The 22,725-nt window shown below is 36.3% G+C and overlaps 1 protein-coding gene and 1 pseudogene across 9 annotated transcripts in view; one reads left to right on the top strand and one right to left on the bottom strand.

Moving 5' to 3' along the window:
* Positions 1-22,725, bottom strand: part of LOC143654020 (uncharacterized) — a 549,535-nt gene that overhangs the window by 50,549 nt on the left and 476,261 nt on the right. The window lies entirely within an intron of this gene.
* LOC143653161 (large ribosomal subunit protein bL9m pseudogene) lies at positions 18,008-18,798 on the top strand (annotated as a pseudogene).

The following is a 22,725-nucleotide window of genomic DNA, read 5'->3' as shown; positions in this document are numbered from 1 at the left end:
ACTTAACCATTTACTTATCTTTGAACATTAAATTTATTTTTAATGTTTTGCTATCATTAATAATGCCCCTATTAGTTTCTCTGTTACATATTTTTCTATGTTAGCATAAATTTGCTGAATTGGAATCAATAGGGCAGATAGAAGAAATATTTATAGAAAATAATATATTGCTTAATTGCAACTCCCAGCAATATATGAAAATGATATTCACATTGCTTATCATGGATTTCATTGTTTTAAAAATATTTACTAATTATTTAAAAATATTTACTTGCTAATACAATATATCTATCTCTATCTATAGTTATAAATACATATAGTTATGTTATGTAGCATTTCTTACATTTTATGTGATGTTGGATAATTTTATTATAGTGCATGATTTTGGAATCATCTCTTCATGCTGGTTGCTCATTTATCTAATGGTATTCTTACTGATTTGTATGAGTATTTTTCATGTTAAAAGTATTAGGCATATGGTCTTCTTAAGGTATTTCATTATTTCAGGTAGGCACTGAAATGTAAGAAATAATTGGCATCTTCCTAGAAAGTTCTACTTAGAACCAGTTCACATAGCTCTTTGTATTTCATGCATTCTAAAACACCTTTTCATAGAATACAGTTCTAAACACTGAGAATGTTTTCTCAGAATTTCCTCATAGGTGATAATTTCCATGACAGCCTGCCCTACTGCAAAGCAGTGGAGAAACTGGAAGATTCTGTGGTTTAGGTTGTCAGTTGAGATCCTTTGTGTGCTTTCTGCTGATTCTACTTTCCTGCATGCCATGATGTCACCAAATTTCCAAATGCCACAATGCTGAGTAGAAATATCCAATGGTACAAGTGGCTTTGCCATATTTTGGATTCTGTTTGGATCATTGTCCTTCCCTCAACTCTAACCTATTCTTGTGCTTAGGAGAGCAGGCCTCAAAGATTTTGACATCCAGGATTTCAAATGCACACAGGACACATACTGCATAAAACACTGCCATTGGATATCATGATAAATAATGTCTTCCATAGTTTAAAAGGTATCTTTCATCCATGCATTCAGCAAATATTTATTGACTGCCTAAGGCAATCAGTCTGCCAGCATTTGAATTTTAGCTCATCTGTTTGTGACTATGGGTAAGCCAATTTAACTTTCTAATTTTTTCATTTGTATTGTACTATTACTATTTCTACTCTAAGCCAGGCATGGTGCTAGGCATGGAGCTTACTTTAATGAATAAAGCAAGCACAGTGCCTTCATGGAGTTTAAAATCAAGCAATGAAGAGGCTTCTTAGTTTCTGAAAGGATAATGGAGCCTGCCTAAATGTGAACCTCTTTACCTAGTCTCCTAAAATAAATTTAGATTAGCAAGGTGAGAAAATAAAATTTCCAATAGCTTGTGCTTATAGCTTTAATAGGAGATGGGGAATTCCATAAACTCAAGTTTCTGGTATCAATATGTAGGTATATGAACATGTTTGAGAACAGTGGAGTCTGCTAAATAATTCAAAAGGAGTCCATAATTAGATTGGAATCAGTACTATTGAAGAGAGAGCAGTGGAATCTTAGTGTCAGTACCACCCAGGAAGGACTGGGGCCCTTTCTGAGTGGAAAGTGTAGGCTAAGAAACCTGACTGATAAGAGCCCTGTCTGCTGGGAGTCTAAAAGAAGAGGCTGAGAAAGTGAGCTGGGCCAGAGGTGGCTGTTTTGGAAGGCACCACTTCTAGGGGAGAAGGGGCATCTTGGAAGCAGGAGGTGTCTTTTGGTGGCATGGAGGTGAAGAGAAAGAAGGAAGCAGCTGAAGATAAAAGTCACAATACAACAGATTCAGAAGAAGATGGGAAAAAAGTCATTTACTGAAGCAATGCAGTGTATTGAAGCATCAGAAGATATTCTCATACCAAGAAATCAAGTAAACCATGACATTTCCTCCATATTACTGTTGATCTGGAAAATCCAACACAAACAAACATAGAAACAAACTATTGATACATGCAACAACCCAGCACCCCTAAAAGTATTATTATATATAATAAAAGAAGTGGTTAGAGGAAAATTCATATTCTTAAACATTTGTTCTTTATGTTAATAAGGATGAAAAATACCAATAAATTAATTAAACATGTAACTCAGAAAGTGAGGAAAAAGTGAATGAAAGAAAGCAAGATGGAAAGAAATGTTAAAGGAAAAAAGCAAAAGTAATGACTTAGAAAACCGGAAAACATTAGAATAAATAAATAGTAATTATGATTGGTTTTAGGTGTAATAATGGTATCATGGCCATGTTTCTAAAGGTCTTCCAGAACACTTTAAAAGTACTTGTGGAAATACAAAATGATCCTCCTATTTTGGAAAATAAGTAGTTTCTAAGTGTATATTAATAAGTTAAATATTTACTTGCCATATGATCTAGATATCCCACTCTTAGATATTTACCCAAGATCATGAAAACTTATATTCATATGGAAACCTAAATTCAAGTGTTTGTAGTGGCTTTATCTGTAATCACCAAAACTGGAGACAATTGCCTTTCATCTTGTGAGTGGATAAACAAATTGTGACATATCCATAAAAGAGAATACCACTCAGCAAATGAAAGGAACAAACTATTGAAACATGCAACAACATGGATGACTCCTAAAAGAATTATGCTAAGTAAAAGCAGATAGACTCAAAAGGCTATGGTATGGGGTGCATGTGTGGTTCAGTGGTAGAATGCTCGCCTTCCATGCAGGAGGATTGGGTTCAATTGCTTGACTATGCACCACACCCCCTCCCTGCCAAAAAGAGGCTGTGGTATGATCCCACTTATATGATACTCTGAAAAAGACAAAAGTATAAGTACATAAGACAGATTAGTGGGGCTGAGATAGGAGGAACACAGACTGCAAAGGGTCATGAGGGGAAGTTTTTGGTTGATGGAAATATTCTGTCTTGATTTTAATGGCAGTTATATGCTTATATATGCATGTCAAAACTCATGAAACTGAGTTCCTTTATATTTTAGATATTCTTGCTAAAACTCTTTATAAATAAAATGATGAAATTTGCTTCAAAATAATCTTATAGGTTGGAGAGAAGTAGGTGGAGGTATGTATAAAGTCAGATTACCCAAGAGTTGATTATTGTTGAAAGAAGGACTCATTATACTCTTCACTATACTATTGTGTATATTTGAAATATAATAATTTTATTATTTACAAAGTTATCTGTAATTGAGAGGCAGTCAATATGGAATAAAAATGCTACTTCACATGCTCTTAAGATCAAGAAGCAAAATTTGGTATATTACGCCTTCACAAAAAAAGACTGATATTGAAAATGTTGAGCCTGAAAATCTAATTGAGAAATTACAAAGAAGTTCTGTTCCATGTGAGTTCCATATTAAACAAAATTAAACTACTGTTTCCCATTGTGATTAATATCCTAATGAATATCCTGTTTATTTGCTCATAGAACCCCCCTCCCAACTAAAGCATTTCCATAAATAGTGTTCCCTGGAACATACTTGCAATTCCACACAATTCTAGAGATAATAAATATTTAGAGTTGATTAGGTTGCCAAAGACAACTGAATCCTAAGGTGGAAACTTGATGTTCCACATATTACGGTAATGCTAGCTGCTATAACAAATAGTGCCCAGAAGTTCAGTGGCTTAGTACAATATAATTTATTTCTTCATGACATATCTATCCAATGAGGGTATTTGGGGTGGCAGGTGACTTTGCTTCACATAGTGTTTCGGCAATTATAGCTCTTCCCTTTATATCTGTTTTCTGTCCCCTCAGGGCTTAGAAGCTTCTTCATCCGGCTATTCTGGAGGAAGAAGGATCAGAGAAGGCACACTGACATCTTAACCACCTTTGCCACAAGTGATACGTATATGCATACATATATTCATAAATGTACACACAGGCCATAGAATGGATTTTATTAGAAATAATTCATTTGAAGGGTATTTAGATTGTTTGTAGTTTTTTTGACATTTCAAGTGATGATGCAGAGCTTTTCCTTGAAAACAGGATCACCAAATCCAGCTGAGCAGCAGGTGCACTTTGCAGCATAAGGTGGTGCCATTCACATAGATCACATCGTGAAAGGCATCCATGGGGTAGTTCAATGTGGCAGAGGTGCTGCTAATTTTAAAGTGAATGTCTCATCTTGCAAGAAGTTAGCATTTCCATTGGATTATTTTTAAGGTAGGATGAAATATGATGTCCTAGATACAGCAGGGTTAGAATGTTCAATCCTGTAGAAATATTGCTTGACCAAGATCTGTCCCCCACTACTACCACTTCTGTTTTTAAGTTATCATCTTACTTATGATAACATGATTGAATATTTTTTCCTGTTGCTTCCACTTCAACTAATTTTGCATAAAGGAATGATTGCACTATTTGAAAAGTGGTTTCCTACATTCCTTAAAGGTAAGGATGATTATGAGTTGGATCTAAAAGAGTTAGCTGGCAAAGGAGATACTGGTTTTTAAACATTCACAGTAGGTTACGCTGCTCAAATCTGTGTGCAGAAGACTAGCAGTTCTCTGGAGCCCAGAGGTATGGGAGTTCTATCCTACCGTGGTCTGAAAAGGAGTCCCAGGCACATATTATGATTTGCAGCCAATGACACCTGAATGCCATTAGGTTGCTTTCTCCAGAAATATACAGGTTTGCCTCCCAAACAAATAGATATCATATTTTCACCCAGAGTACTCCTGGAATAGAAATAATCCAGATGGCTGAAACTTAGTCTTTGATGGCATGATACATCACTGTGAATTAGATCCTGGAGAGATGCTATTTTTCAGAAGTTGCCTTTAAAATATCACTTACCCTGTCACAACAGATTCAACTTTAATAACCTTGCAGTTAGTATTCTAAATGATTGAAGTCAACAGGAAGTAGAATGTCCACCATAAATTACAGAAATGTACTTTCTTTTAAAAAAAGGAATATTTGAAAATATTTATTTTGATGAATTACATTAAGCTCATTTGAATTTATCACACAAGTTTTTATAACTAGTATTTTGTCTGTTGCATATTCAGGAGTTTACCTTACACTTCGCTAAGAAATGACTAATTTTGTTTTAGCCACATAGGTCCAAAACACCTTGTCTGTTAGCATTTGTATGTGAATCTATGTTCTTTTCATTATGAAGCATTTTGCTCCCTCTGAAACAGGGAAAAGCATAGAAAAGGGATGGCCTTTATCTCTGGGTATAACTTTGTTCCTGATCCTTAATGTAACTCAATCAATTTATATGTATTTATCAATTTGGTTTTGTCAGCCCCTGTAATGGTCCATTACTAAATAAGAATTGATCACCAAGTGGCCTGATGTTGTTCCCTTAGCAACCCTGCACACAGTCTAGTAATTTTAATCATTTAAATGACTAGATGAAATCACCACTTGCCATTTGATCAGAAGCTCAGTGACCAACATAAGACTGACTAATCTGATTGTACATTTAGATGAAGTCTTAGGACAAGATGGTTGTTTAACTGATATACAAACTATTTCTCTAAGAAAGAAAAGACTTGCAGAACTATGGTCTAATCTTGCATCTAGCCTTAATGCTAGCCTTAAAGTCCCAAAAGAGGTTTTACATCAAGAATAATTTATTCATTAAACAGACATTATTAAGAGCCAAATAAGTTCTGGGCACTGTGTTGGATGCTAGGGATATAGTAATGAATAATTCATAGATCTCGTATGCAAGGAAATCATAAGGTCCTGAGAGAGATACACTTGTAAGGAAATAATTTCAGTAGAGTATAATCAGTGCAAACAGGTATGCATTGACTATGGGAAAAACAAAAGAGAATTACTCTTTCTACCTGGAGAAGTCTGGAAAGGTATATACCAAAGAGATGAAGCTTGAGTAGGTTCTTAAGGGATCAATGGCATTCTCAAAGTAGACCAAGAAAGAAGAGCATTATAGTCAGTGGGAAGCCAGGAAAGCATGAAGTTGTACAGCATGTACATTTTTTCATGTATCTTAGTTGAAAGTGATAAAAAACTAATTTTTTATTAGTTTTATATGATGTTTAATTTTTATCAGAAATTATGATAGGCAGAATAATGACCACCACCTCTCCCTCACCCACTATGTCCATGTTCTAATTCCAAGAACCTGTGAATATGCTATTTTATATGGAAAGGGGGCATTAAGCTTGTAGATGGAATGAAGGCTGCTAATTACCTGTCTTTAAAATAAGATTATCCTGGATTATTCAGGAGGGCCCAGTATAGACACATGGGAAGAGGGAGGCAGAAGTATCAGAACAGAAAGATGATAATGTAAAAAAGACTCCAGTGGCCATTGACGGCTTTGAAGATGGAAGAGGAACACTATGTAGGTGGTCTCTGGAAGTAGGAAAAAGCAAGAAAATGAATTCTCTCTCAGAGTCTCCCAAAAGGAATGCAGCTCTTAATTACTAATAACAACTTTCTGTCTCACATCTTTCTGTTCACACCTTGGTTTAAAGCCCAATGAGATCCATTTTGGACTTCTGACTTCCAGCAATGTGAAATAAAAAAACTTGTGCTGGTTTAAGGCACTATGTTTGTGGTAATTTGTTACAACAGCAAGAGGAAACCAATATAGAAATTTACTAGAGTTTTCTAATATAATTGGAGGAAGAACTGCGAAATCAAACTCAAGAAGGGAAAGTATGTGTGGAATCAGATTCTGAGAGCATGGTTAGAATCAAATTTTAACACCATCAGAATTCTCTATCATCTATGTCTCTGTCTGTTGGCTTCATTCTCTGAGAGTTTCCCCCATGGGATACAGCCACCAGCTGCTCCAGATTAATATAATGATGGTTTTCTGATCAGAGAAAAGAAATCTCTTCTTGACTATAGTTTGAAAAACATGCCACCAAAAAATTCTGATTGGCCCACTTTAATTAAATGCACAACTTTTTAACTAAGTTCAGGATGAACAATAGCAACTAGCCCAGCTTGTGTCATATATCCATAAATTCAGCAAGTAGGGTGAGATTTGTTTCCAAAAGAAAGGGGGCAAGAATGTTGAGAAGCCTGAACAATTGCTGTCCACTACTGAATGTACTACGAGTAGTTTATTACAGTAGGAGCATGAAGTCAGTAATGATTCAACCTAAATTCACAAACTAGTTTAATTCACATAATTAAGCTCTTACACTGTGAACTTCAAATTACTTCTCAGAGCTCCAACTTTCCAAAATATGTATTTGTGCGCTTCCTGTTAAAAGGTGGAGGTCAGGACAGAGGAGCTTCAATCGACACCAACTCTATCTACCCTTACGTTTTCGATAAAGAAAATTCAGGATTGGTCAGCTATTAGGTAGGTCAGTTTAGAGAGATGAAGGCCTAGAGACTAGATTTCCCCCAAGATGTGGGTCAGACTCCACTATAGGCAATAGAAAAGTCCATTCAGGAATCCCCAGCCTAATGAAAAGACATTGGATTTTGGCCAGAAGATCTGGGTACAAGTCTAATGTATATTCTTCCTTATTTTATTATTTTAGGCTGTTCACTCAGCAGTATAAGTAGAATTTTCATCATTTATAATTAATATATCAATCATAAAACCTGCTCCCTTTAAAAGCTATCATTTGCTTAAGGTTATTTGTACCAGCCATATTACTGGACTGCAGGAAATTTCAGCCAAGAAGGACAAGTCACTGGACTTAGTATACAAAGTATAAATTAAGGAAGCCCCAGTTTAGTGACATGAACAGGTTATCTTAACCAAGAAGCATTTTTCAGGGTTGCTGACATTTTCTCACCAGCAGAGGTGATGGGCTGATGATCTTCTGGGATTTAAGGGGTAGGAGTATACAGCCTGCAAGTGGACGTCAGTTAGAGAGAGAGAGAGAGATAGAGAGGAGTCAGGAGGGAGAATGATCATTATACTACCATTTCTGCCTCTAATATTATTTCACTTTGTAAAATTATGCAAGCCATTTTTAAGCCTGGCATTGATTAAGCAGCTGTTTAAAGAAAATTATTCAAATGAATTTAGGAAAGGAACCTCCAACCAAGACTGTCTTTAGAATAGCTCCAAGAGGCAACTATTTTCCAAATCTTATCATTAGATCATCATTAATTCTGAGCTTTTAGGCCAGCTAGATCCACTCTCACCCAGGTGAATGTCTCATCCAAACAAGCACCATCTTACAATTAGCAATTATTCCAGTTTATCCTATTATTTTTTTACCCTTGGTCAGATTCTATTTCCATTTGATTACTTCCTGACTCCTTATTTTGCCTCTGTTTGGCCTAGCTCTTGTACTTTGGATACTCGGTATAACAATATGCCAATATAGAGATGAGAAAGAGAAGAGCAGCGCCTGACATCGGGAGCTGGCTGGGTATTATTATCTTGGCCTTGGTGTTGCTATGATTTGCCTGACACAGGGCCTTGGTGCTCTCCTATGAAAGCATAAACAATTTCACAGAGCATCAAATATCAAAGTTACTCTGTGAACATGATGAATCAAGACAAAAAAATGGACACTCTATAATCATGACTCAACATAGAAAAAAGCACACTGTCCAAACCACAAAAAAATGACCAAGCATCATCCTATTCTGGTTAATTTTTTGCCTTGGTCCAGTCATCTCTCCTTTACAATAAGATTAATTAAGAACCACAAGCATAGAGTTACTGCTACTTCCTGACAGCATCCAATCCAGAACAAACCCCACTTCCTCAAGCCTTCCTCAAATCACCTAAAACAACCCCAAAACCTATAGTCAATTTTTTGAACACCTTCTTCCTGAAATGCCTCAGGTCCCATGGTGTGCTTTCTCTCTTCCTGCAAAAGCAATAAACCCAACTTGTTCAACTTCTGGTCTATTTTTGATGCTATTTAACTGGAGGGCATTGACAGCAATTTAAATGAGTTATATTAGCTGAAATGTAGTAATTAAATTAAGGAACATGTTTTGCATGTGGAATGTATCAATTTGTAACGTTATTGGGGAATCTCATAACTCAGGTGGGAAAATGCAGGTATAAAAAATGCTTGTACTTACAATAGTATTAATTGCTATACAAATCTGGGTTCAAATGTAGTCACTTGTCTTTTATCTTACATATCAAATTAAACTAACTCAAGCTCTGAATCATCAGGTTGGTATTGGGTCTAGTATTTCTTTTTTGTGTGTGTCACATTCTTTGAATGGTGAGAAGAAAAAAAATCATAGAAAATTTATTAACTCCATGAGGGATGAGATCTACCCAACTACCACACCTAACTGGGCTGCACAAAAGAGAGGGCCCAGGTCCTTATCAGCTGGCTCGTTCCATTACTTCTGATTGCCCCACGGTGTCACCTTCGAAAATTCATCCTTCACTGTCAGATGATCAGCAACCTTTGAGAGAAAATGACTCTTCAGTTCCCAGTGCCACCAAGAGTACCCATTATTTTGGCTTCCCAGGTCACAAATATATTAGTGGTTGACTCATGCAGTCCTAGTAACAACCATTTTGCTACAGTGCTGGCCACTCCAGGAGTGCTGTGTTAGAAATGGGTCAGGTACCTGGTGTTTGTGAACTGAAACCACTATTCCTTTTCCCTCTATGGGACACTGCCCCTCAAGGATGGACCCTCAGACAGAAAGGAATCTACTATAGGTTGGATTGTACTCCTTCCCCACCCTCACCCCCCACAAAAACAAAACAGATCCCCAGCATCTTAGAAATGTGATCCTTTTTAGAAATAGAGTTTTTACAAATGGAATTAGTTAAGATGAGGTCCTACTGGGGTGATGGGCCCTTAATCTAATGACTGGCACCTTCAAAAGAAGGAGAGAAGAGATGTAGACAAGGGAAAAATACAGAGGCAGGAACTGAAGTGCTGCAGCTGTAAACCAAGGAAATGTCAGGGGTCAGCAGCAAACACCAGAAACCAGACAGAGGCAAGGCAGGATTCTCCCTCATAGGATTTAGAGGAGCACAGCCTCACGGACACCTTGATTTCAGACATCTAGCTTCCATAACAACTTTCTGTTGGGTAATAGAAATTACCCAATTTGTGGTCATCTATTACAGCAGCCCTTGGAAACTAGGAAACTTCCATTGCCCTGACAACAGGAAATGTTTACCTTCAGAACTCTCTTAAACCCCCGCCCCCTTCTGCGAGGGAAATAACCTGTGCCTTAATTAGAGGCATCTTCCCAAGGATGGCAATGGAGGCCTTCTAAGCCCTCCCTCAATAGAACAGAAAAAAAAGAAAATATTTTAAAAGCATATGTTAAATTCTCAATGGAGTCATGTTGTCGAATGCATATGGTATAGCAAAATAAAATGGCTTTGGTTTTGGGTGGTTGCTTATTTAAAATTGTTTTCTTCGGGCGGGCCATGGTGGCTCAGCAGGCTGAGTTCTCGCCTGTCATGCTGGAGACCCGGGTTCGATTTCCAGTGCTTGCCCATGCAAAAAAAAAGGTTTAATTTACTATTGGAAGTTGAGCTTTGTGGTATGGTCTATTTTGATAATTTAGACAATCAATACATTTGCCAATTTTGTATGCCATTCCAGATTTGCTTATGTTAATTAGGTTTGGTCCAGTCAAATTTCATCAACATATTATTCTCCTCAGCTTTAAATAATAAAAATATACCCAATTTTCTTAAAAACATCATCTTTAAAATCCCTCCAGGAAAAATCATGCTATAACTGAAAGTTAAATTTCCTTAACTCCTAGTTCTTTCTCCCCAATGAAACAATTTTTTCTATAATGTAGTTTTTAAATAATGTGATGGTATCTAGAGGAAATTACCAACTATTATATTGTAGCAGAAACAGTCAATATTAAGGCTAAGTTTAAATCTTGTTCAGGACTTTGAATCTGACTACTTCTTTTCTCTCTTTCTCTTCTAATTGCCCTGCTGGGTATCTCCATTCTCAGATACAAGTTTCAGTACCATATCACTGGCTTCTGCACAAGTCACCTGAGGGAAACAACTTGTGTAGGTTACTCTTATGTATATAAATGCCATTTCAGTTAGTAAAAAAATAACCGACCTCTATTCAACAAGGGATTGTGCTGGCACTATAAGAGGAAGAACATTCTTGCATTATCAGATAGGAACTTCTTTGGAAAGAATGTTTTTAATGTCCTAGCAAAAAAAGACCCTGAGAGGATGGAACTCAAGATAGGGCAGTTTTTTCCTAGAAGTTAGGAATAAAATCCAGTCTGGGGGACATCAGCTTATAAAAATAGCTAGGGTGTTGGACAGAACAGGAGTAATAGGTAAAGGAGGTAGGTAAAGGGTAAAAATTAAAAATTTAACACACGTCTCAGTTTTGCTTTGGCTTGTCTCCGTCTCCTACCTAGAGTTTATTTACAATAGTAGTTGGTATCTTTTATAAGGAAATAAGATTAATGAAGATAAGAAAATTAACTGTGCAAGGTTTGACTTTTTAAATGAATTTAGGTGAATAATATTTGCTCTCTTTCCAATTGCCGATACATTCTGTCCAGATTATTTCAGAAGAACACTGGGGCTAATTTAGATTTGTAGTGCATACTTGTAGTCTAGAAAGCTGGGAGACATATTATGTCTCTGCCGTTACTGATCTCATCATTCTGGAATGCAATTTCAGCCCTGGTGAAATTCAATTGTGATGATAGAAAACCACATTTCTCTGATGCTTTCAATTTACTCCATTCCTGGACAGCATTTATTTGTTTTTGTTCTTTTCAATCAGACATAGTCCAAAGGAATGCTCATAGGGTAATCATAATGCTCCTTTACTGCTCTATACTGATTCCAGTGAAAACTGAGTTCCTGGTTCTCTGAAAAAGTAAGTTTGGAAGAAATATTGACCAAAAATCCCACGTAGCATGTGCTTCTTAAACTAAGCCACTACATGCTTTTACACTTTTCAAATTAGCAGACCTTCAACCATTTCCCTCTACCTGTTATATCATATTTTGATAATTAAGAACTTTTCTATTTAAAGAATCATAACTTGAAAAAATTTTCATTTACTTTGCCTCACTTAGTAATCATAATTAAAGAATCTCTTCATTAAAGTACAATTAATAATGAATTTTCATCTCAATGCAAGATTTTCAGTGAATGGAATAAAAGTACTAGCACCTTTCTTTTTTGACATTTTAATTTTCATTTGTGTTTCTGGGCTTGACAAGCACATCATTCTAATACAATATGAATATTGCATTACTGAATTACTGAATATATTCAATATTACTGAATATTGAATTACTGAATATATTCAGTAATATAGGTACCTAAAGTAGTGGAGATATGATTGAAATCAGAACAGGTTATTTTGTCCCCATTAATTATATGTTATGTGATCAATGGGAGGTTACTTAGATGCTTAGATTTTTATTTTCCTTTTCTAAAAAATGTAGATAATAATTTACTATATAGAGTATATTATGAGGTTTAGAGACACTGTCTATAATGTGAGCACAGAGCCTGGCATATAGTAGATAGTGACTTAAAGGTAGCATTTACATGAAAGTCCAGGGACATGTGTTGGGCAGCTTTTAAGATGGCCCAAAGGGTCCTCACCTCTTAGGTTAACCCCCTCCCCTTGAATGTGGCTGGACTTATTGCATCACTTCCAATGAACAGAATATGGAAGAAGTTATGAGATGTCACTTCTGAGATTATATTATTAAAAGACTTTGCCTTTTACCTTGGTGTGCTCTCCCTCACAGTTTCTTGGATCACTTATTCAGATGGAAGCCAGCTGCCATGTTGTGAGGTGGCCCTGTGGAATGGCTTATCTGGTGAATGACGGAGACCTCCAACAACCACGTGTGAGCCTGGAAGCAAAATCACCCTCCCCAAACAAGCATTTAGATGACAGTACAGCTCTAGTAGACATCTCAACATCACTTCCTGAAAGACCTTGAGTCAGAAATACCCAGCTAAGCTGCACCCACATTCCTGATCCACAGAAACTTTGAGATAATGTTTGTCTTTTAAAGCTGCTAAATTTTAAGGTAATTTGTTACATGGCAATAGGTAACAAATACATCATGACAGATGCAATAGCTGAATTTTAGAAAAAGAAAAGATTTATCTTCCTTTCAGTGGCAAATCTTTTGATCAATTAATATGATAAATTCATATTTGATTAACTTTAAAACTATATTTGATGTGTATTGGGATGGGAGATGATGGAAGGGGGAATATAAAATGGTCTTAGGAGGTACATTAGCCTGTACCTATTTATCTGACTATAGTTATTATTCTCCAAGTGTGTCCATGCAACACTAGTCAACTCTTTGAAATGTTCCAAGAAAAGTGGGCACTGTGGTCACATGTGTTTGGGAAACACTAATATCTCTCTGTACTCATGGAGAGTCACAAGAAATGTAGCATTTTATAGGCTCTAGATAACTGAGACATGCTCGGATTTCTAATAGGTTAATAGTTTAATAGGCTAAACATTTTAGAATGCACTTCAGAAATCATGGGGTTTCAGATAGCATTTTGACAAAGTGCTGAAATCATGGCTTGTTCCTCATGGAAGCCTGAACTTAGTTTATTAACAGCTACTTCTTCCAGTCTCTTTAACCTTGCCTCAGCCCCCAGGCCCTAGAGGTCCAACCTTTCCCCAGAGCAAATGTTTTGTTATAAAATAACAAGAACTCAGTGTTATAATCACCAGATGGAAATAGCTGAGCAAGTTCTAATCTGACGATACAGAAGAAATTGTTCCCAATCTCATTCTGTCAGTTCCCATTTCATTATTTTCCTCTTTATTATTGAGTTGATTGTTGTTTGATCCCAATAATTAAGTCATTTTTTTTCAGAAGGACTTGTTAACAAAGACTTCTTTTTACATATATATATAAATTCTTTCCCATTTAAAATTCCTGGCTAAGTATAATTTTGGTTCTCCATGGAAGACTTCCCTTCACTACAACTTGCAGCATTTCTGCTAAATATTGTATAATGTTTTTGCAACATATTGAAAAATTCTTTGGAAATGTTTGCATATCTTTCTAGCACCATTTCTAGTAGTGTGTGGCAGTTGCTATGACAACTACCTTTAAAATTAAAAATACGAATTAAGAGTTTTGCATAATTGGAAGGATTTTCTGACACTTAGTTTAAAGTGGCAGGATTTTTACCATAAGCTATATCTAAATGAGCAGGTCTGTTTTTATAAGGACATGATTTTAGAGATGATCACTAGAAATGTTAGTCTACCAAATTTTCTTTCCATGTCAGCTGTGCTAATACTATTGTCATAAAATTTGATGGAAACATTCTCCAGGTATAAATTTTATGGAGAGTGACTGGTTAGCAAATTCTCCTCTCTGAGGACTAATAACAAAATAGAAATTATTGAGTGCCTATTTTGATATATGAGATTAAATAACATATATTACTAAAATTAATTTTTTCTATTTTTTTTCATTTTTCAATGTGGCTACTATAAAATTTAAAATTACACACTTGCATATGTGACTTTCATTATAGTTCTATTAGATTGCACTGTCCCAAAAGTTGGAAGACAGTAAGAAAATGGGGTGCCATTTGAAGATAAATGGTATCAAGCTACTTCTATTTTCCTGGAAAGAGTAACCTAGTCCACCTATCTTTGAAAAATCTGGTGTCTTAAAAAATGATTTGCTGACAGTTTCAATGTGTTTTTAAAAATCACCTATTTACAGTTGCTGTTGTTAGGCAGGCCCATTTTCTGGTGGTTAGAAGTGATATGTCCACCTTTATGTTGAGGCTGTCCTGTTATATTGTGACTACTTTAAGAGAAGAACTGGTCTTCAACTTCCTTGTAATTTCATAGTTCTCACCTCACAGTGGATTTTCAGGAAAGTTACTCATCCAGTCATATACCAACATCCGCTGATGTTAAGATTTGTTTTATAGCCCAGCATATGATTCATCTTGGCAAATATGTCATGTGCATTTGAAATGAATTTATGTTATACAGATGTTGGGTGCAGTGTTCCATAACTACTAGATTGGGATAGTGTTGTTCAAATCATCTATGTCTTCACTATATTTTTGCATAGTTTTTTTTTTATCAAGTTGTGTTATCAAAGGAAAGGGTATTAAAATCTCTAACTATAAAAAACCTCTATGATTGTGGAATTGAGTAAATATATACATAAGTATTGTTTCTTCCTGATGAGTTGAATCTTTGATCATTATGAATTATACCTCTGGTAATATTTTGTTGAAGTCTAATTCATCTGACATTAACATGGCCATTCCAGTCAGAATTCTTATGCTTACAGAATTTATGGTACATATTTTTTCCCATTCTTTTACTTTCAACTTTTGTCTTTATATTTAAGACTCATTCCCTACAGACAGAATGTGGTTGGGTCTTGATTTATTATCCTTCTGATAATCTCTACTTTTTAATTGGGATTGTTTTGTACATTAACATTTATTGGTATAGTAAGACTTAGTTTTACCATTTTATTATTTACTTCATGTTTATCCCCTCTGTTTTGTATTCCTGTGATCTGTCTTAACTATTTTTAAGTATTGAATCTTTTTCAGATGTCCATATTTGTTTATTAGTATCATCTGATTCTTTCAAAATTAATTTTATTTACAAATACTCCATATACACCAAACACATACTCCCTCTTCCTTTTCTATTGGCTTTTTAAAATATTAAGATATCATTCATTTATGTAATACTAAGATATATTAGGACATTATTAAGGGTAGATTTACATTTTTTATTTTATTAAAAATTTCATACAATTCTCTATTTTAAATAAATACTGACTTGAGGCTTTTTAATTTGACAGAAGATCACATTATAATCAACGTTTAAGATACCTGCTGGATTTGATGCTATTGGAGTTTTCAAATTAGGACTTGCCACAGAAGTCAACACAACATCATCATTGTTACTTTCAGAAACCAACTCAACATGATCCAGTGAAAAATTAATACTTTCACTTGCTTTCTCTGGAGGTTTAGAAGGTTCATAGTTCATAGAAGTAATTTTTTCATCTGTACTATTAACTGACTCTTAAATTTTATCCAAATTCACAGTCTCTGAATTTACCACCTTACAGGCTATATCACTGGATATATTACTGTTTGATTCCAAACAATTCCTTTGAAATAATACTACTGTTTTAATACATTTTTGAAGTTTTGCTATTCTTGTGAAGACTTCATCAGCTATTGCTTCAAGTTTATGTTTATTCCTGCACTGTCTTCCCAATGCATTCATTCAATTCTTTATACTACAGATCTGTCGAATAAAATGTTTGACTTGGCTTCTATGGATCATTACATGCTTGCTGGTTCACTAGCCAGGGTCAATATGTCAAGCTCATACCCAGATGAATCTTGAAGAAACATATCCAAACGTTTTGAATATGGTGACGCTGTTTTGCTAATAAGCTAAGGTCACACAGTGTTTCCCAAACTTTCCTGTCCCAGCAATGCTCTTTGCCTTTCCAGAGCTACACAAATATTTTCATTACTTTGCTCTGAAGTTTTCATGCGCTTAAGATTTTCTTTGTTTTCTGAAAGCATCCTCTTCTTTTGATTATGACCTGAGTCTATGGTAATGAATTTTCGAAGTATGGGTCCAGGTTTAATTAAGCCTCAGAGGGCAGAATCAGTATCTAGACACACCAGTTCTTATAATAATCCTCATTTTCCAACAGGATACTCCTTATGCATTTCTGTGGAACCAGAAGTCAATCTTAGGGTATGGTCTGTACAAATTTCACAAAAGCTAAATTCAGTGTAATTAGTCTACTCTGATGCTTCACTTTTGCATTTTCAATAACCTTCCTGTGATATAAATTATCTTTATCTTGAATGTTCTTCCCCATTTGTTTTGCAGTTTAATAGTTGTTATGCTGCAGGTCATTTACTGGCTACCAGAGCGGCGCTGTGCCACCATCACCTCTGCCAGTGCCACTGTGGCCACTGCTACCTCCTGACCGCCTTCTCTATTGGCTTTTTAATGAAACCACTTTATTTTTTTAGAGGTTGCTCTAGAGATTTTATATATATATATATATATATATATATATATATATATATATATATATATAGTACTATTTTAAACACAAAAATATGTAGAAACTTTGTAACTATACGGGTCCATTTACCATTTAACCCCTCTCTTTTATGTTCTAATTGTCATATGTATTACATAAATATGGATTATAACCCCATGAGACAATGCTATAACTTTTGCTTCCAATAGTCATGGGTACTTTAAAGTAATTAAGAGAAAAATAGTCTTTTACACCTTCCCAAATATTCACCATTTTAAATATTTTCATTCTTTTCTAAAGACGACATTTTCATCTGATGTCATTTCCTTTCAGCCTAAATAACTTCCTTTAGCATTCCTTATAATGCAGTTTGCTGTCAAGAAATATCTTCTTTTGTCCAAAAATGTCTTTCTTTAATCTTAAATCTAGAAGGATATTTTTGTAAGATAATGAATTCCACATTGCCAGTGATCAGTATTTTTTTTTCTATATTTAAAAGATGTTTCATTAGTTTCTGGCTTTCATAAATTCTTATGAGAAGTCTATAATAATTCCAACAGGTTTTTCCCCTATACGAAGTATGTCTTTTTATTTGGCTGCTTTCAATATCTTCTCTTTATCTTTGCTGTTTAGAAGTTTGACAATTATGGGCCCAAGAATTGTCTTCTTCATATTTATCCTGCTGTACCAGTAACCATTTTATTGTCTCTGAACTCCCAGTTCTTCTTTGTTGTACTTTGTGATATTGGAGCTAGGCCCTCTAGATTGACTGTTGGTTTACATTAGGCTTTGCCAGCCATCCTCCTGGTTATAGGGATTGGCTGTTTAGGTCAATATATGACTCAAGCTGGACCAAGCTGAGTCCTTCACCGGAAAAAAGAGTGAATTATCTTCTCTAGGGTTGTAAGCTAAAATGAGATAAATTTGAGGCGTCTGTGGTTATGTTTCATCCTTACCAGGCAGTCTTTAGATGTAAGAGCCCTGTATCAGTTTGGGCCCCCTCTCCCCCATGCCAGGAAGATGGCAGCTGCCCACCTGGTCGGGGCTCTGCAGGGGGCAGGCCCTGCACTGCTGGTGAGAGAAAGAGTTGGGGAACTACTCCAGCCACGACATGGAGCGGGAATCCCCGGCCCACAGTGCAGCTTCAGCTTCTCTCACAGTCTGGGCACCGTCATTGTAGAGTGCAGGAGGAGGGAACAGCTAGCTGGGGAAGGCCTGAAGCTGCACCTGCACTGGAGACATTGAGTTTACAGGCTGGTGGAGAACAGGAAACACTGGCCCAAGAACAATCTGGAGCTCCTTCTCATGCAGTCTGTGGATGGATCTGAGGTGACTTGTTCTCAGTGAAGAAATCTGTGGGCCATAATCAACTTCTTCCTCAAGGACTGGCTGTATATGCCTCCCCACAAAACAAGAAGCTGTTTGAAGAGGAGAAATTGCTAAGACAAGAAGGAAAATTAGAGAAGATCCAGACCAGGGCAAGTGAAGCAACAGTGAAATTTCTGAAAAGCTGTCACATGGAGGTAGGAATGAGGAACAATGTCAAATGGGAGCTAAATCCTGAAATAGTTGCCCATCACTTTCTCAAAAATTTTGGTGTTGTGGTAGGCCTATATGCATTAAAGTTGCCAGAAGGGTCCATCACATGGTGGGGCGAGTACCAGTGTGAGGTGATAGTAAATGGACTTGACATTGTGAGGGTGTCTATGTTCATGGTGAACTTTGAGAGACCAAAGAGCAAAGTGCATAAGGACTGGTAAGCTCAGCAAGTTGCCAAAAGAATGGCCCCCACTAACTTTCAGAAGCTTTGAACTTTTCCTCTCTCCAAGGCAACGAGATGCCTTTGAGAACCCAGTGTTCTGCAGAGCAAAATCAGAGAAGCAGTGGAGCAAAGATGGGCCAGCACCCTGATCTAAACTCTCAGCTCTGACTGGACATTCCATATATGGAATTTTAGAGAACATACAGGGACATCAGACTGATACTGCACATACATATTGAATTCCCCATGTTTGCCAACTCAGTCTTGAACTGTCATCACATCTCCCCATATTGGAGCAGTCCTGCTGAAGAAGTATCAGGCTGTAAATTTGAAAAGCTGGAAGTTAATGGATTGAAACTGTCCAGATCCCATTAGCCTCTTCCTTCTCCCTCAGAGCTAATTGAAACAATCAGAAAGAGCTAGCTAGCTATTTATTTTTAGTACTTAGTACCTCACTCATTCCTATCACCCAAAAGAACATTTGTATTACAAACAAATAAAAAGGTGGGTCCTTTGAATGAAAAAAATTGTCCTCTATCACTTGAGACTTTGATCCAATTGCACTTGACAATCTCAAGTGACAGGAACCAATAAATTTCTGCTTTTCTCTCTACTTTAGCTATTTAGTCAAGTCATATGAAATTACCAATATTAAAAAAATTTGACCTATAAAAACTGACTTCACGTAGTTCAACCTAACCATCTGAATTATGTTTCTCTCATTGCAATCAAAAGTGTACCAGGGCAGGTAATGGTGGTTCAGTGGCAGAATTTTCACCTGCCACACCAGAGACCTGGGTTTGATTCCCGGAGCCTGCCCATGCAAAAAAAAAAAAAAAAAAAAAGAGTGTTCCAATTAATCTTTACTATAACTACCAACAACTTTCCTGATTTAGCTTCCTGCTACCCACCTCTGGTTTTAGTTTCTTCTCTCTCAGTTTTTTATTCATAGATCCTGTACAATAAAGATTCTAAGAGGGCTAGAATTTTATCTCTGGTCCTTAGAATTTTAGAGCTGAGAGAAATTTAGATATATTCAATATATTTATCACTCCACCGTGTTTTTTTTTTTAACAATTTTAGATCCTAAGGACAAAAAATCAGTTGATATATTTACAGCTTCTACTAAAACGTCTGGCATGTAGCACTTGGCAAATGTTAATTGAATAAATGAGGGAAAAAAGGAAAGAAGCAAAATGAAACTTAGAGAAATAAATTTCAGCTCACTGTATTCTTTAATTCATTCATTCATCCAAATAACATTTGTTGCTGCCTGCTTGGTGCCATGGATGTGAGATACTGATATTGTGGTTCTTATCTCTGAAGAGCTCAGAGCATATTGTGGGACAGAAATATGAAGGAATGTTTCCAGCACATTGAGGTATTTAGAACTATGTAGTTAGGGTCACATAGCTGGCTGGTGTCAGGATCAGACATAGTCTCTTGGCTACTATTCCAGATTTACCGTGGTATCTCTTGGTAGAAAAGATTGAAAAATTCAAATTCTATTATGCCAATAACCTCTCTCCATTAAAGATGAGAATTAGGCCAAAAAAGGCCACCATGTTCACCAACGTTGTAGAAGCTTTGAGATTCCATGACTTGTATTGGATTAACTTCTTAACTCACTGGTAGTTATCCAGTGGCATGCTATGGTAGGACATGGGGAGTCTTTGGGAGATGCTTAGCATATATGCAATGGATGGTTACAGCTTTCTGGAGAGGTGGTGGGACCAGTTTGTTCTAAAGCAGAGTGGGGCAAGACACTGGAGTGCCTCTCATCATGACGTGCAATGTGTGAGGTCAGAGGGCCAGCATCAAGTCCTGTGGTAGGAAGGGAAGAGCAAGGTGGAGCCAGGGTAACAAATGTGATATGGATATCCAAAAGTAGAAGTTCATATAACAAGAATTGGGAGTTAAGCTTCAAAGTCAAAGAGAGGTAAGAGGAATAAGAGAAGCTGAAAATAAGGCATAGTCAGTTGAAATAAGTAAAACAGAAAGGAGATGAAAAATATTTCAGAGCACAGCTCTAGTCTGGTTTTCCAGTGTAACTTGTATGGGTTGAACAGGTTCACTTGTACAGGTTGAACAGGTTCCCTTAAGGGAGCTGAGATCAGAAATAATGTAGTACAGTCATTTTCCTACCTTCATATCACTGGCCTGGCTTTGCCACCAGGAACGAACCTGGTACTCTTTACTAGTGCAACTTATCTACCTGTTTACAGACTGGCACAGTGGCCACAAGTCTGCTTCCTCAGAACCTTCCACATCACAGGGAGGTTCAGCTATAACCCTGGTTCTGAGTAAAGAAGAAACAAAAGTTATATTCATAAGTCATCCTCACCATTTGTTTGTGGGATATAACTTGAATCACTTTGTTTCTTTTCTTCAATGGTCCAACTAGTTTGGCATAGACCAGATACTTCAGAAGCTTATACAAATTTCCTCTAATTTACCCAACTGTATAATTGGGAACATTTGTATTATCTTGGAAATCTTTAGCCAGATCAAAGCTGCTTATCAATTTATGCATGAGCACTGACAGCTCTTTGAATGTCACTGCAATTGCTATGTTTTAAAAATTGGCAAATACGTGGAAGTTAAAATTGCAACTACACACACTGCTTGCAATTTTATATTCTTTGCAAATTGTCATCATGCATATTTCTGGAAATCTGAGGGATCCCAATTTAGAAGCTCTTTTTTTTCTTTCATTCTCCTTAGTATTCCAACTTTTTTTCAAAGCAGGCTCTATATTCTAACAAAAAGATGCAAAGAGATGACTAAGATTCATCTTTTTTTCCTTGTGGCTAATTCAGTATCAGAACTGTTTATATTGTATTGCATTTTAAGTAAGGTATTGCTCTTTCCAGATTGTAGAGTTTGGGGGATTAAAAAAAAAGCCCTGGTTGGGGAATTAGAAAGCATATTCTCTTCTCTCAGATCAGCTCTGGGTAAGTTACTGACCCCTCTGCATTTTATTTCTTATTGGCAAAACAGGAATGAAAACAGTCCTTGCTCTATCCACATTGTTCGGTTACTGAGATGATTAAATGAGGATAGTGGATATTAACAAGGTTCTGTATAGGGCAAAGCATGATTCTGAGAGTGAATAATAAAAAAAAACAGTCCTTACTGTTGCTGGAAGTTTAGTTATTTGATTAGCTACATTTACAAACAAAGAGCAAGCTGGACTCCTCAGGCAGCTTTGGCTGTAACCACTAATCCCAAACGGAGCAAGTACTATAAACCCAAGATAAAGAAAATGAACCACGTGCCTGGGAACCTCTGCGAATGTTAGAAGCTAAGAAAGAAGCATGCCAGGGCTTGAAGTGATTCCTGATCTCCAAATGGACACGCAGTAATTTGACAAAGGAGAGGCAGTCCCATTCCAGAGAGAAATACTACACAATGTTCTTTCAATTAGAGAGCCAAGACCCTCTTAGAAAACTGAAGAGTCCAAAACTTAACTCTCTTCTCTCCACCTGCTCTCTGCTGAGCAGAGCCAGACTTTCCACCCACTTATACAAAGTCCTTCTCAAGCAGTTTTCCCACACAGGGGAGAGACAACTGTTGGGAAAACAGACCTGCTTAAGCATTGAGGAAATTCACACAAGTCCTTTCTAATCAATCAGGGACTACATTTTTTAGTATGTATAGAATAGAAGAATCACCAGATAGCTCAGAGGGGGAAAAACAGAATAAAAGGGAAACATTTTGATCAATTAATAGAACTGATACTTGCAGACATAGAGATAGCTTACTAAATGCAAAATAACTTAAAAGCATTATAACTGTTTCTCAGAAAAATCTGAAAATATATTATACCTATAATGTAAAAGCATTTTGCAATGCAAAGGAAGATATCAAAGACCAAGATATCATTCTTGGAAATTAAAAACAACTTCTAAAAATGTAAAAGGTTTGGAGTTATGGCTAAGGACAAAATTTTTGATACACAAAATAAAGTGAGAAA

This window comes from Tamandua tetradactyla, chromosome 13 (assembly GCF_023851605.1).
Source record: "Tamandua tetradactyla isolate mTamTet1 chromosome 13, mTamTet1.pri, whole genome shotgun sequence".
Lineage (NCBI taxonomy): Eukaryota > Metazoa > Chordata > Mammalia > Pilosa > Myrmecophagidae > Tamandua > Tamandua tetradactyla.
This window is presented reverse-complemented; position numbering and strand designations above follow the sequence as displayed.